The sequence below is a fragment of the Falco cherrug genome, chromosome 1 (genome assembly GCF_023634085.1).
Source record: "Falco cherrug isolate bFalChe1 chromosome 1, bFalChe1.pri, whole genome shotgun sequence".
In the NCBI taxonomy this organism is placed as follows: domain Eukaryota; kingdom Metazoa; phylum Chordata; class Aves; order Falconiformes; family Falconidae; genus Falco; species Falco cherrug.
This window is the reverse complement of record NC_073697.1, coordinates 54,240,011-54,253,591: the sequence shown is the minus strand read 5'-3', so window position 1 is coordinate 54,253,591 and position 13,581 is coordinate 54,240,011. Positions and strand designations below refer to the sequence as shown.

General features: G+C 40.4%; 1 long non-coding RNA gene across 1 annotated transcript; it reads right to left on the bottom strand.

Moving 5' to 3' along the window:
* Positions 1-315: 315 nt before the first annotated feature.
* Positions 316-13,297, bottom strand: LOC114015190 (uncharacterized). Its single transcript, XR_003558973.2, has 4 exons — positions 12,545-13,297; positions 2,789-7,469; positions 806-1,022; positions 316-582 (listed from the first exon to the last, which is right to left on the bottom strand). It is a non-coding gene; the product is annotated as an uncharacterized LOC114015190 (long non-coding RNA).
* Positions 13,298-13,581: the final 284 nt, after the last annotated feature.

Below are 13,581 nucleotides of genomic sequence, written 5' to 3'. Positions count from 1 at the left end.
CCTCTCCTTATAAACTCTATTCACTTTCTGAGGGAACAGAAGGAAGCCGGGGCATTTGCATATTGAACAGAATAGAAATTGTTGCGTGAAGCTCCCCAAAGAGCAGATGAAAATAGGCACATTTATTTGCAGCTGTCAGTAAAACCAAGAGAGATGAAATTTCATTAGTACTTTGCCAGAAACTGGAAATCAGTAGGGAGCAAGAGCCCTGAGAGCTCTTCCTGACACAGGGAGCAGATGAATGAAGGAGTCAGTACATTTAGAGATGCCATGAAACATTTGGAAATGCCAAGAAACTAGCAGGCATCACAGGTCAATGCCCTGGACTACCAAAAACCCTGGAGAAAAGGAAATGGCACTTTACTGGAAGTGGAGCTAAGCTGTAAGAAAGTGGTGAGGTTGTGGGTTTTTTTCCAATTCACTGTGTTTCCAAAGAAGTAACATCAGAGTAACAATGAAGATGCAGCCAAAACTGTGAGCAGAAAATAAAGTTACCACATTTTTTAATGTTACATAATTAAATATCTGCATGATATTCCAGATTTGAAGGGGTTAAGAGGAAAGGGCTCTGGTTCCAGCCACCTAGAACAAGAAGAAAAGCAAGAGTGTGTGAAAAAGTGGCTCAGCAATGCATCCTTGACAGTTGGATTGATATGTATTTGAAAATGTGTTTTCCCGGTGATGTGGCAAGATATTGGGGAACAAGGAGACAAGCAGTTAGATAAACATTGAATGCTTCAAGAGATGTGAATGTGCTGTGACAAGCCAGGGGCCATCATTTTTTGTTGTGCAAAGCAGCACTTACCCAAAGGAGGGGATGTGAAGGGATGCAGTGCTATGAAGCACCACCAATCCATGGCTGAGCACCACTGACAGGGAGCTGCTTCTGTTGCTTACGTGCTCCTTCCTCTTCTTCAGCCAACAGTAAGGTCAGTGACTACTCCTCAATTTCCATGCAGGTCAGTCATGAAATCATCCCATCATTACCCTTCACCACTGTGGGAGCAGTGTCTCTGTGGCAACTGAAAAATGAATCACCATCAAAATTCATAAATTTTGAGGTAGGTGACCAACTGTCCACACATTTTCTGTAATCACATGCAATAAAGGAGGTTTTAAAGAAATTTCCCCACTTTGTTTTCAAGATGTTTGCAGAAAGGCTTGTCTTTCTGCCTAGGAGAGTAAAGCATCTACAAGCTGATTTCTACTCCAGACCAAACAAAGGAGCTTGCTTCTCTCCAGGAAGTCTCAGCTGAAACATATGGCATATTTCAGTTTGCATTTACCTAAATTTGATGGCAACTTTAGAGGTGCCAGAGTAAAGACTGTCTTAACATAGCTTCATGTAGTCATCTTAAAAGAAAACTGTACATATATAAGCCAAACCTGCATTGAAAAGATGCGCGGTAAAATTCTCAATGGTGTTGTCATGACAACAATGAAAGTCAGCAGATCACCAGTTAAAATCATCTGTGATTTCAAGATTTTCCTGGAAAAATGTAAGCTGACTACTCTGGCACGTGATGAGTTTGAAAGACTGAAGTGTGTTGCCTTGCTGGAAGGGATTGTACCTATTTAAAGAACTACATGTTGATATATTTGAAGATTACAAGTGGCAAGTGATGCATTGCATCACAACTAAAGGGCTCAAATCTCCAGCAATTAGGCTGAAATAAGGTAGTATCTAAATTTTCTAGAAACATAATCTCTCATATCAAACTGAAAGTTTTCTTGGAGAACTTCCCATCTCACCACTGAATGTATCACAAATAAATAAATAAAAGGATTATCCTAGCACTTAGTGGTTCAGAATTCTTCAAGATCAGTTTATACAAAAGTGTAGAGATTTTAAATGGCCAAAAATATTCAGGTTATTTAGCAATCTGGTATCAGATAAAGATGGGAAGCAGAAAGTGATTTTAAACAGAATTCTGACTTGCAATGAGGACTGTGTAGGAGACAGACGTTTCATTTCACAAAGGATTTTGTGTTTTCCAATCTTGACTTGGTTCTGAATCTAAATGAAATATAATAAAATATAGAAAGGAAAACACTGAAAAGTTTTCATTTCAGATTCATAAAAACATTTCTGTTTGTTTTTACCCATTTTTATTTCCCTCTTTGCATCATGAGTTATCTCTGTCCCTCATCCTTGGCTATGTCCATGTCAGTCCTCTCTCTTAACCCCTGGCTATTCATTTTCTCTTCCTAATCTCTTTTAACTACTCACTCACCAATTCAGTTATTGCTCTTTTACTCCACTGAGACCACTTTTGTCAAAGCTTTTTATAAACCTTTATATGTCTTGCTCCATCACCAGCTCTCCATTCTCATTCTCTGAAGCCTGGCAGCTACTTCTGACACTGTCAGCTGCATCCTTCTTCTCCCAGGTTTGTGTTTTCTTCATTTTGCCTGCCTTCATTCACGCGCCACCCCCCTGGTTAAAAAGTTTGAGGACCCCTGATCTACACCAACAGGACTGACTTATCTTTGTGCCCATCGATCTCCCTGTGGCTCACCCTATGGTACAGTTTTCACAACAAAGAAATGGAGGAGCACAAATTTCACTTGCTGGTTCCATAGTTTTCCAAAGACACATTTCATTTGAAAGTTTTCAATTGACAATTTTCAGTTTATGGATGAGTGGAAAATTATACAGGGATAAACATCTCATCAGTTTTACACAGAATATTCTGAGTACTGTGCTACAGCAAAGACTCACATCATAACACGTTTAGAACCTAATTTCCCAAACTAGAGAGAAAAAGAAATATAAAAAGATACTTACCTGAAAGTCACACAGAAGCTCTGTACCATATTGCTTTACAGCCTGCCAGAGTCCTCAATTACTGACACAGATCTACGCAAGGAATATAACCCTGTATGCATAGATTAACATATCATCCTACCACCTCTCTAAAAAGGTAAGAAAAACATAAAGAAAGAACTTTAAGCTTCCACAATCCATTGCTTAGAGCATTCTTGGAAGTAAAACCCTTGTTTTAGCATTTATTTTATGCCACAGCTCCTTCAGAGGCAGATTTGTAAAAATGCCCAGGCATCTCACAGTGCTGACAGGTTTCCAATCACATTTCTAAAGGTGCTTTTATAAATTCTGTCATGCAGTTTTCTGTAACATTTAGGACCTACATTAATTTCCTCTTGCTCTAGTCTTCCCTTCATTTCTTTAGTGTTATTTTGCTAATATTTTTTTCCAAAATATTACATGGCTCTTGAAAGAAAAATAGTCTTAAAACACTGAATAGGACTTTCAGAATCTCAGAAAACCTGAGAAGAAATATATCCATCGGGCCCTTCCCTATCAGCAGAAAGAAATCAGACTGTACAAAAATAACACCGATGAATGCCAATACGCTCTGAGGCTTGAGGTGTAAACTTCACTGATGTGGCAGGGCTCTGGAGTGACGAATTTCCTAAAACAGAGTTGTATGTGATCAAAAATGATGAACGGGTCCTCAATACACCCACTGTAGATGGTTTGTACACAATTTTCTACCATATTGCATTATGTGCAGTTGTGCTGCCTTCTTAAGCAAAGATATTTTATGACATCCACAGTGTCAAAACTCCATACTGTGCCTGTGATGACTACTGGTCCTGATTTTCAGACCTAGTTGCCTAGAACTGCATGGCTCAAAGCAAGCATCTTGTCTTCCCACAGTACTGAGAAGCCAGTAGCTTCAAATGAAAGTGCTTCTGGTTTACTTGGTGCTGATATTAGCTCTTTCTGGGACTCAACAAGCCATAACACGGTGAAGCTGCCTAGTCTGCATGTCATTGATATTGTAAGGTTTATGCATTATATGCAATGCTGGAAAAGGGTATATTCTTCAAAACCTTCAGATGAAAGCTGCTCCAGGAATGCAGGGAATGATGATGATTACTCCTCTCCCCATCAGAGATACTGCTTTTCTCCAAAGCAGCACTGTGCTGGATTGGTGATGCAAGCATCGAGGAGAAAAGGCTGTGCTGTCTCCCTGTGCACAGTTGTCATGAATTCTGCCTGCAAATAGCAGCAGAAAACAGACCATAATGGAGCTGTGTCAAGATTTGGTGAGCAACATAAATGATCAGATCTCTTGCCTGTGCAGGTAGGAAAAGGAAAAGTAATTAACTCCAAGCCAAAACCCATGGTATTGCCTTTGCAGCAGCAGTGCTGGAAATGTATCGGTGCTGTTCATTTATAACACCAAGTGGAAGGTCCTGCACCTGGGTCAGGGCAATCCCAAGCACAAATGCAGGCTGGGCAGAGAACTGATTGAGTGCAGGCCTGAGGAGATGGACTTGGGGGTGCAAAAAGCTCAACGTGACCCAGCAATGTGTGCTTGCAGCACAGAAAGCCAGCTGAATCCTGGGCTGCATGAAAAGAAGTGTGGCCATCAGGTCAAAGGAGGTGATTTTCTCTCTCTACTCTGCTCTCATGAGACCCCACCTGGAGTACTGCATTAGTTGCGATCCCCAACATAAGAAGAACCTGGACCTGTTGGAGTGAGTCCAGAGGGCCATGAAGATGATCAGAGGGCTGGAGCACCTCTCCTGTGAAGACAGGATGAGAGTCTTGGGGTTGTTCAGCTTGGAGAGGGCTCCAGGGAGACCTTACAGCAGCCTTCCAGTACCTAAAGAGGGCCTACAAGAAAGCTGGAGAGGGACTTTTTACAAGGGCGTGTGGTCACAGGACAAGGAGTAATGGTTTTACACTGAAAGTAGATTTAGATTAGATATAAGGAAAAAATCCTCTACTGTGAGGGTGGTGAGGCACTGGAACAGGTCACCCAGAGAATATGCAGATGCCCCATCCCTTGAAGTGTTCAAGGCCAGGTTGGACAAGTCTTTAAGCAACATGGTGGTCTAGTGGGCCACCCCACGGCAGGGGGGTTGGAACTAGATGATCTTTAAAGGTCCCTTCCACCCCAAACCATTCTGTGATTCTATGAATAAGCACCAACAATCTCCCTTCATGTCCTGGCTGGGCACTTAAGTGGTGAGGATTGGATTAAATAGTGTCATACAATCACTGCTGCCCACAGCGTCTGATGGCTTTGATGTAAATGAAGCAGGAAGCTGTTGCTCTCCATAGTGAGCTGATATGCAGGGAAAGTGAGATCTGTAGAGATAGGATTCAATTGTGGGAACTTTCTGGTGTTAAATGAACCTGCTTTGGAGGGCTGCCAAGGGAGGAGATGCAGGAAAATCTGATGAGAGATACCAGGCATGAGAGTTAATTGTGTTTCGGAGGTTGGAGAAAAAGCTAAAATTAAACCATTATCAAAGAAAAGCCTTGGACAGTTTGTTTTTAAACAGAGTTAATGGCTGAAGCCTGTAGAAAACCTAATTAAAAGGGAAAAGAAAACAAACGAGGTTTAGGACTGTGGCAGTGCATTCAGAAACAGTTTCATATACGGATTTTCTGCTGTTCCCTGCTGTATTTCTGTGACTAAAAAAGCCGTTATGGTGAAGCACACTAAAAAGAGTTTGTAGCTATGTATGAGCAAGGTATTTGGCATAGGGTTGCAGCCCGAAGCCCCATTGCTTATTTTGGTAATCAGAAAGGACAACTGGGAAACAGATTTTTATCTCTGAGGTGAACCCGAAGCAAACATCACAGCTGCTCTGAGCTTCAGGTCACAGGGGTGCAGCAAGATGAGGGCTGCCAACAAAAATGGTGCAAAATGTAAACACTACAACCACCCTGAGATGGAATCTATACACCATCCTTTTTCTAAGCCCTGACTATGGGTGGGAGTTATATCACCTAACTTTACATGCCTGTACTCCAAATGTTTACATCTAAACACATCACCATGACCTACCTTTATATCTGAGTAAATAAGATTGACATTTCTAAGGTGTGATTCAGCTGGCCCAGTTAGATACCTACTTTAGGATGACATGAATCACACCCTAAAAGTGTTTGTCTCCACTGACTTATTAAAGGAATCTAGAGAAATAGCTTTGGTGTAACTATATTTACCTTCGGTCAGATTTAACACAGCCTTGTGAATCACCTGAAAGGGATATTTATCATGGATTTGAGCTACTTACTGTTCTGACTTCCTCAGAAATACAAGCCCTAGAGACAAGCAAGGATTGCTTTTCCTTTACTGCTGTGCTCTTCACTTTCTGTGCTCAGTGGGGGTTGAAACAGTTTCCCGCAAAAGTTTAGAGAAAATTTGAGACTTCTTATGAGTTCTTCAGTTGCCTAGAAATGCCTCTAATCTTCAAAAACATGTCTGCCTTCCTGTTCTGGCCTTGCATAAGGCTCATCTTATGACTTAACAGTCCTCAAATTCAGCCTTATACAATTGCCTAGGTCAGCTCTAAGCTGCAGCTGTGTTTGCAAAATTTGTATGGGAATTTTGCTGGTAGAAAAACTGGTTTGGTCTACACAGAATTCACTTACTGAGTGGTTTATAGACTTTCATGGTGAGAGGGGTTATAACTGGTTATTATAAATGTTTCTCTTTTAGGTCACTATTATGCATCAGTGTAGTTTTATCATCTTTGGAGCCATTCTCCATGTTCTGAAGAACGTGTTATAGCACCAGTGTCATGCATAGACACCTGTTTCATTAGCTGCCCTAAATGACCATGTATTGCAAGTCTTCCACAGAGGTGGAGATAAATGGCAGATGTTTCTGGCTGCACTAAACCAGTGAAATAAGAAACAAATAAATTAGATATCATGAAAGACCAACAGACCATCTAATACACTGATTTGTGTCTGGTGCTGGCTAGTATGAGCTATTTCAAAATCAAGTGAAACACATCTTTTAACAGGCAATTATAGAATCCAGGTCAAGGGGTTTTATCTCCAATGGTTACTGGTTATTGCAGATCTTGGGCCAGGAGACATTTATACCTTTGGTGTTCCTATCCTTCTTCAGTTCTGCCTAAATTTTGGATTCAGAAATATTTTACAGGAATTATTTCCACCAATATTTTTTTTTTGCAAGGAAATGTTTCCCTTTATCAACTTTAAATGGGTTGCCTTCATTTTCATTGGATGACCCATACATAGTTCTCATGTTTTATGAGAAGTGAGAGGTGAGGCTATGCATATGCCCACTCTTTTCCATTCATTGCTCTATACACCTCCACCAGTCTACTACTTATTGAGGGCTCTGCTAAATTAATCCATCTTGTTCTTATTAGATGCCTCTCATAAATTCTTCCTGTGTCTAATAGTATTCATTGCCCATTTCTAAGCCTCCCTCAATTCATTCTGTATCTTGAGCTTACACATTATTCAAAGTGAGTATATAATAGCATCTTCTTAGTTATAGTATCAGCTGGCTTCCCATTTCCAAGTGTTGTTGGCTTTTTTCATCCTGCAGAAGAAGAGGCTGAGCTGGAGAGGATGGTCTTCAGCAGGAGTTCCCATGTGACTGCAGTAAACTCTTGAGGAGGATATGTTGATGGAGCTGTAAACCTTCAGCTTGTATCTCTCACTAGGCAGGAAAACAGGACCACACAACATATGAGCAATGAGTAGTGAGTGTTGCTGGGCTGTAGCACTGGATTCAATCATACCTCCAAGCTTACACCCCTAGGTAAAAGCATGAGCTTTTATATTGACAGATACTTGATTAAAAAAAAAAAAAAAAAAAAAAAAGGAAAGTGAAATTCAGTGTAAAAAGGATCAGAAAAATAATATCTGTCAGAGCTGGTATGTCTTCTAGTAGCAACATGAAAATAAGGCATAGGCAGAAATATCCCATGATGGTTCTCAGATCTGAAATGCAGCAACTTTTCCTGCAGAATACAATAGCACAAAGTGCATCAGGTCTTCTCAGCTCATAAACATTTTTTAGTAAGCAGTCATGCAAAACACAATCACAAAAAATATTTTTGCCAAACTAACATTACAGTATTTCACCTTGAGAATCTCAGGAGTTGTCAATTTGTGATGTCAACTTTATTTTGAAGCATTAGAGTAGTATTGCATTTAATTTTTTTAACTGTTATTAATCCAAATATAAATTCTCTACATTAAAAAAAGCATCAATAAAGCAGGCAGTAATGTAATAAAAATATCAGAGCAAACAAATGGTTGTTTGTAAACTGGCTGTGCTGAATTATGAACTGATGAACAACAATTTTTCTAACCTTTTTAGATGGTCAAATACAAAATTATCTCTAGAGAAATTCTGAAGGAAAAAAGAAAGGATCACCAGTCTGGTTAGATCCAAAAGTACAGAGATACTTAAGGATTTCATTTTTTTAATGCTCTCAGAAGTTAAGCATCGAAATACCTGCAATGAACAGCTGCTGTGTCCTTGAATCTCATCTGTATCTGTATCTGTGTCTGTATCTGCATCCCTACCTGTAAGATAGGGTCATCCTTCTGATCTCATAGCAGAGATATGTGTATTGAAGTCACTAGTGACATGCTCAGGTACAAGACTGATGAAGCAAACACCTCCATGTGCAGCTGTGTTCTCCTCCTCCTTTGGAGCAGCAGAGGTTCAATAGGTCTTACCTCACGTGCAGCTAAAATCAGGGCTGGGTCTGATGCAACCCCCCTGGGAGAATGATGAGCCCAGCTCCCTCTGGGTTGTGCAAAGAAGCACTGGCCAGAATGTGATGCTCAGGTGGGAGCCACTCACTGTTTATGGTGGGCTACCTCTGAACTGCAGGACTGGGATGCTGGAGGAGCTTCAGCTTAGCAAGGAAGTCAAAGATAGTTTTGCTGTTGATTTCAGAGTAAGGATCATCTCTGTCCCTTTGTTGGGGCTATAAACTAGATCACTTCAGAGGATGTGAATGTGTATAGTCTCTGAAAAGCCACACAAACATTACTGCAGCTGAATGCTCAGTTTCTGTAAGGGTTACATAAAGAATGTTTTTCTACTTTTGTCTTATTTGTCATGAAGAATTAAGCCACCTGGAATAATTAACTCACAAAGGCTGTCTGTGTAAAAGCTGGCAGGCAAGGCATGTTGAGCTAGGAAAACTTCCATAGCAAACTTCATGTTTGAAGAATATGAAGAATATTTGAAGAGAAGTATTTTAGTGGATTTGAATAAAGACAAACAGAAAAAAAGACAGTAATCATGGAAATGCGTATGCTATAATCAGAAATATTTGCAGTAAAGATGATTTTAAAACTACAGGGAATAATTTATCAACTTTTTAATTTATGAACAGTTATGTTTTCCTCTTTTTTTTTCCCCAGTAGATTGTTCTCTCTTTTCAGAGAGAAAAATGCTAAGTCTAGTTTTTCTCTACTTCCTCTCCCCTAATCCATTATTTTTCCTTTCAGTGCTTTGATACCCCTTATTACTGTTGGATTTGCCTTGAATGCATTACATTGTTCACACATGGCAACCTCTGTTTTATATGGATATTTGGGCAAAGAACATCAGAAGATCTGTGAATAGTGGCAGTGGCACAGCAGGGCAAGCGCTGCGGAGGAGCACCAGGCAGCGGGGGAGGCTGTGGGGCCTTCCATGGGAGAAACAAGAGTTAGGAATGCAGAATGAGAGAGGAACAGAAAATGGGAACATAGATTGATTCTGCCATTTCTTCTGTGTCAAGGTAAAAAAATGTCATTTGTGTGGACAAGAAAGCAGCTTCACAGTCTGGGAGGTGGGATGCACTTGAAGTAATATGGCAAGGGCAAGGCAGCAAGGCAGGGAAGGGCTCACGTATTTGGACAAGGGGATTGTCTTCATCTCTGGGACTCTAACGTCAGAAATCCACCCCCAGGTTATAAACTAGAATTTCTACAGAGCACTCCTTTCTGCCAATACCCCTTCCAAAAGGAAATTCTGGAGACTGCTATGACAATTTTTATTTTCTCTGCTGGCTTATTAATCCTCTGCCCATTCTGCTCCTTCTTGCCCATTTTCCTTTTCTTTCTCTTCCTTTCTGTACACTACATCCTCCCATGTGCAGCATGTAGGCATCTCTAGATTATTAATGTATTATGCCAGCAGCCAGATTTTCATATCTCTCACAGGTGTTTATGAGCACATCTCTCCGATGATCGATGTTCACTCACTGTGAAAGTACAGTTTCAAATTTGCCCTTGAAATGTGAAACAATCAATGTTGGCAGCATTTATTCCTTCCTGTCAAATATTTTTCTCTTTCTAGACTCTATAAACAATTTAAGAATAATGTCTTATGACAGTGATGCTGCAATCCAATAGGGCCTCCCTTGCTTTCTAATTTGTCTTACATTTGTTCAAATCAAGGGGTAAGGAATCTAACAGATACCAGTGACAGCATCTGGGTTGATCATCTTGTCACTAATTGCTTCTGTGATTAGTGCAGACAAGCAATGGAGAAGGTAGATACAAGTTTCTAACATTTTTAGGTGAGGGCAGCTTTTAGCCCATCTGTTGGTTGGCCCATATGTCCACTAACTTATTCAGCTTCTCATCTTCTTGATTCTAAGGAATCCCCCTCAAAGACAGGTTAGGATTTTTCTAGGTTTTATTAAAGTGACAGTATAGACTGCTTTTGCATAGCTCACGTGAAGTATAATGTTTGCTTTCTGCAGTAGACACCAAACAAGTTTGCCAGGAGGTTAGTCTACACACCTCTCTTGCAACATTATCAGCCCAGGCTGACAAATAACCATTTAAAGTACTTTAGTGTTCATGAAAAGTTCAATATTAGAAAATATTGAATAATTTCTAATTATATAGAATATAGAATAAGAATATAGAAAAATTCAGTTTAACTGTTGAACCAGTGCAACAGCAGTGTCTGAATTTCTCTCAAACATTACTGGACAGACTAACTACAGTACTGAAAAGTCAAGTCATTTTTCATATCCATTTAATTTCTGGAACTCCCTGCAAAGAGGAAAGCACAAAGTGCTATGTGTTATCATGGTCTCTTTTTATATCTCAGTGACTTTTTGGTTGAAAATCAAACCTTTAGAGTTGTCTTTAAGTGCTCAAGAATTTAATGCAGATGTCTTTGACATTAGGGCAATTACCTAAAAGAAAAGTCCATAAAACCTGTATTTCTCTGAACATAGCTGGAGACAAGCAACCAGAAGAGTTTCTGCTATAAGACTAATTTATACAACACTCAACCCAATAGACCACAACCAATCCTCTATCCAGAGCACCACATTCCTGAGCCCATTTTTACTTCTTCCTTTTCTACTTCCTTCCACCCACAACCAAAGAAATACTCAATGAAACTACTGATCTTCATGGGTGTGATCTGTTTTGGCGGTTGTATAAAGAAATTTGTCTCTTTTTTGTGTTTGATAGTTTGAGCTCAGCCACAATACTATTTTGAGGATAAATATAATTAATTAATTAACTACAGGGATTAATGGTGTGATGTAAAACCAGGTATTGTGAGAATCCTACAGCCTGTTCCTCATAGTTCCACCAAAATAACATCCTCACATCTACTGAAAACCCTGTTTTAGCTCTGAGCTTCCCACAAGTACAAGTTGTCAGCAAGCACACTTGATTTGCCAGAAGATGTGTCTGGTTAGTAAAGTGGATAAATTAGTGTTATAAATGTCAACCAGATCTGATGCTCCTTTTTCTGAGGGAGAGACTTTCTCCTTCACAGTGATATTCCAATGGCTCATTTTTATCACAGTTTGAAGTGGTTCCAGAAAAGTAGAGCATCCTGTTCTGCCAAGTGTTGAAGAAAATCAGCAGGAACTAATAGCTGGGGTAAGGCTGGCACAAGTGAATAAGGCATGCAAGACACTGGTTCACAGAAACCTACCATGCTTAAAAGGGAGAATGGTAAAATTATAAACAGCACTGAAAGCCCTCATAGCATAGGACTGGATTTGGTCAGACAGACATTGTCCTAGTACTTCATGTTTTATGTAGACATTTAGAGAAACCCAAGTAGAAGTTTAATTCAGTTTGCACTTTTGATCTGCCATTCATTTTAAAAACCCTTCTCAGAAGGCAGGAGTGCAACCTACTAGCTACCTGTTATTTGTCTTCTTCAGAAGATCGAGAGCTTAATCTGGTCTGGAAATCATAAATTTCCTTTCAGCAATGGCATAAAAAATATGAGATAGTAACCTCTGAAGGCATGCTGAGGAACCAAAGTGAATACTATGGAGACAACCCTCAGTAGCTAGACTGTCTGCTGCTAGTCCTAATGCATTTAACTGCAGTGTAGAATACTCTGCTGCCCCAATGAATATGCATTAAGTGCCATTTTCAGTACATTACAGGTTTTTAGACAGCTGCTTGCCCTTATTGTCATGCCTATTGCAGTTTCCTTTCCACTGCCTGTCCTGAAAAGTTAAATATAGCCTTCTGAGATACAGCAATCCTGGAAAAGGTACCACTTGTTGGCTCTGGTATGTGCTTTTGTTCTCATCAATTCCTCATTCTTTTCAAACCTGATGTATAATCCCTTTTAAATGGGTCCCTTTATGCTATAATTTGGAGCTGCTCCAGTTGATAATTTATGCTATCGTCACTAGTTAACATGATCCCTAATCTCAGTAGCTTTTATCAAGCTTTTATCGGAGGTACTGCTTTGAGTTGTTTGTATTAATAACAGTTAAGAGCACTGACTTGGAGCGATGGTGTCTGTTGCCTCCGTGCCCAGCCGCTCCAGGGGGTGACCTTCTCTCCCATACGAAGCAACAGCTAATGAAAAAGCACCTCCGCCTTTTCTTGTTTTCAGGTTCACACATCCTTGAACATATACTAGTTTAAAGTTTGTTTGACATCTTAGATCAGCTGAAGGTTGTAAGTAATTTAAAGTCATTCATCTAAGTCAGCACCTAAAATGAAAGCAGTAAAGGTTTATTCCATAAGGAGTTACTTGTGAGCAGCTAAAAGTGTGTAACACTCCATTGCACAGTGCAAAGCCAAGCTCAGTAGAAAGTAGATGAAAACCTATACAGAGTTTAAAGGCCATCAGCAATTATTCATTTTACCCCAGACAGTCAGTACAGGGGCCACTTGTCTTTTTATCAACGGTATCTGATAACATGAAGAAATTAATAATTTACAGAGGGCAGGCAGTACTTTTCCATTAGAAGCTGTGTGCAAAGGAAGAAAGAACTGCTGGCACAGGCCAGAATGCTCCCCGCAAGGTCGTTCTGCCTCAGTGCTGCAAATGTGTTTCTTTTTAACCCTTTCACAATCGAGAAAAAATACAGCTCTGGATTACATGCATATTTTACCTTTACTGAGTGCAGAAAGTAGCCCACAGCCATGCTGGGCTTCATGCGTTTGGTATCCTCTGGTCTCGCAAGCTGTACAGCTTTGGATCTAGCAGTTCCTTGGGTGGGAGATCTCATGGGAACTCTTCATACTTTTGGGACAAGTCAAAGGTCTAATTCAGTCCCACTGTCACTGTGCAGCTGACACCAAAACTCAACAGGTTACTCAGTGGGCAAAAGAACTGACAAAATATGGTTTCACCCAAGGTGTGCATCCTTTGCCCACCAGTCTCACCGTCCCACTCCATCCCTTCGTGCCCTCTGTGGCATGACCCAGTGCAGGGGACACCCACACAGTGGCTGCCAACAGCTGCCTGTGTGCCCATTGCCTGCCCAATGCATACACCTCAACACAGGCACTGCCAAACGGGATGCACCAAC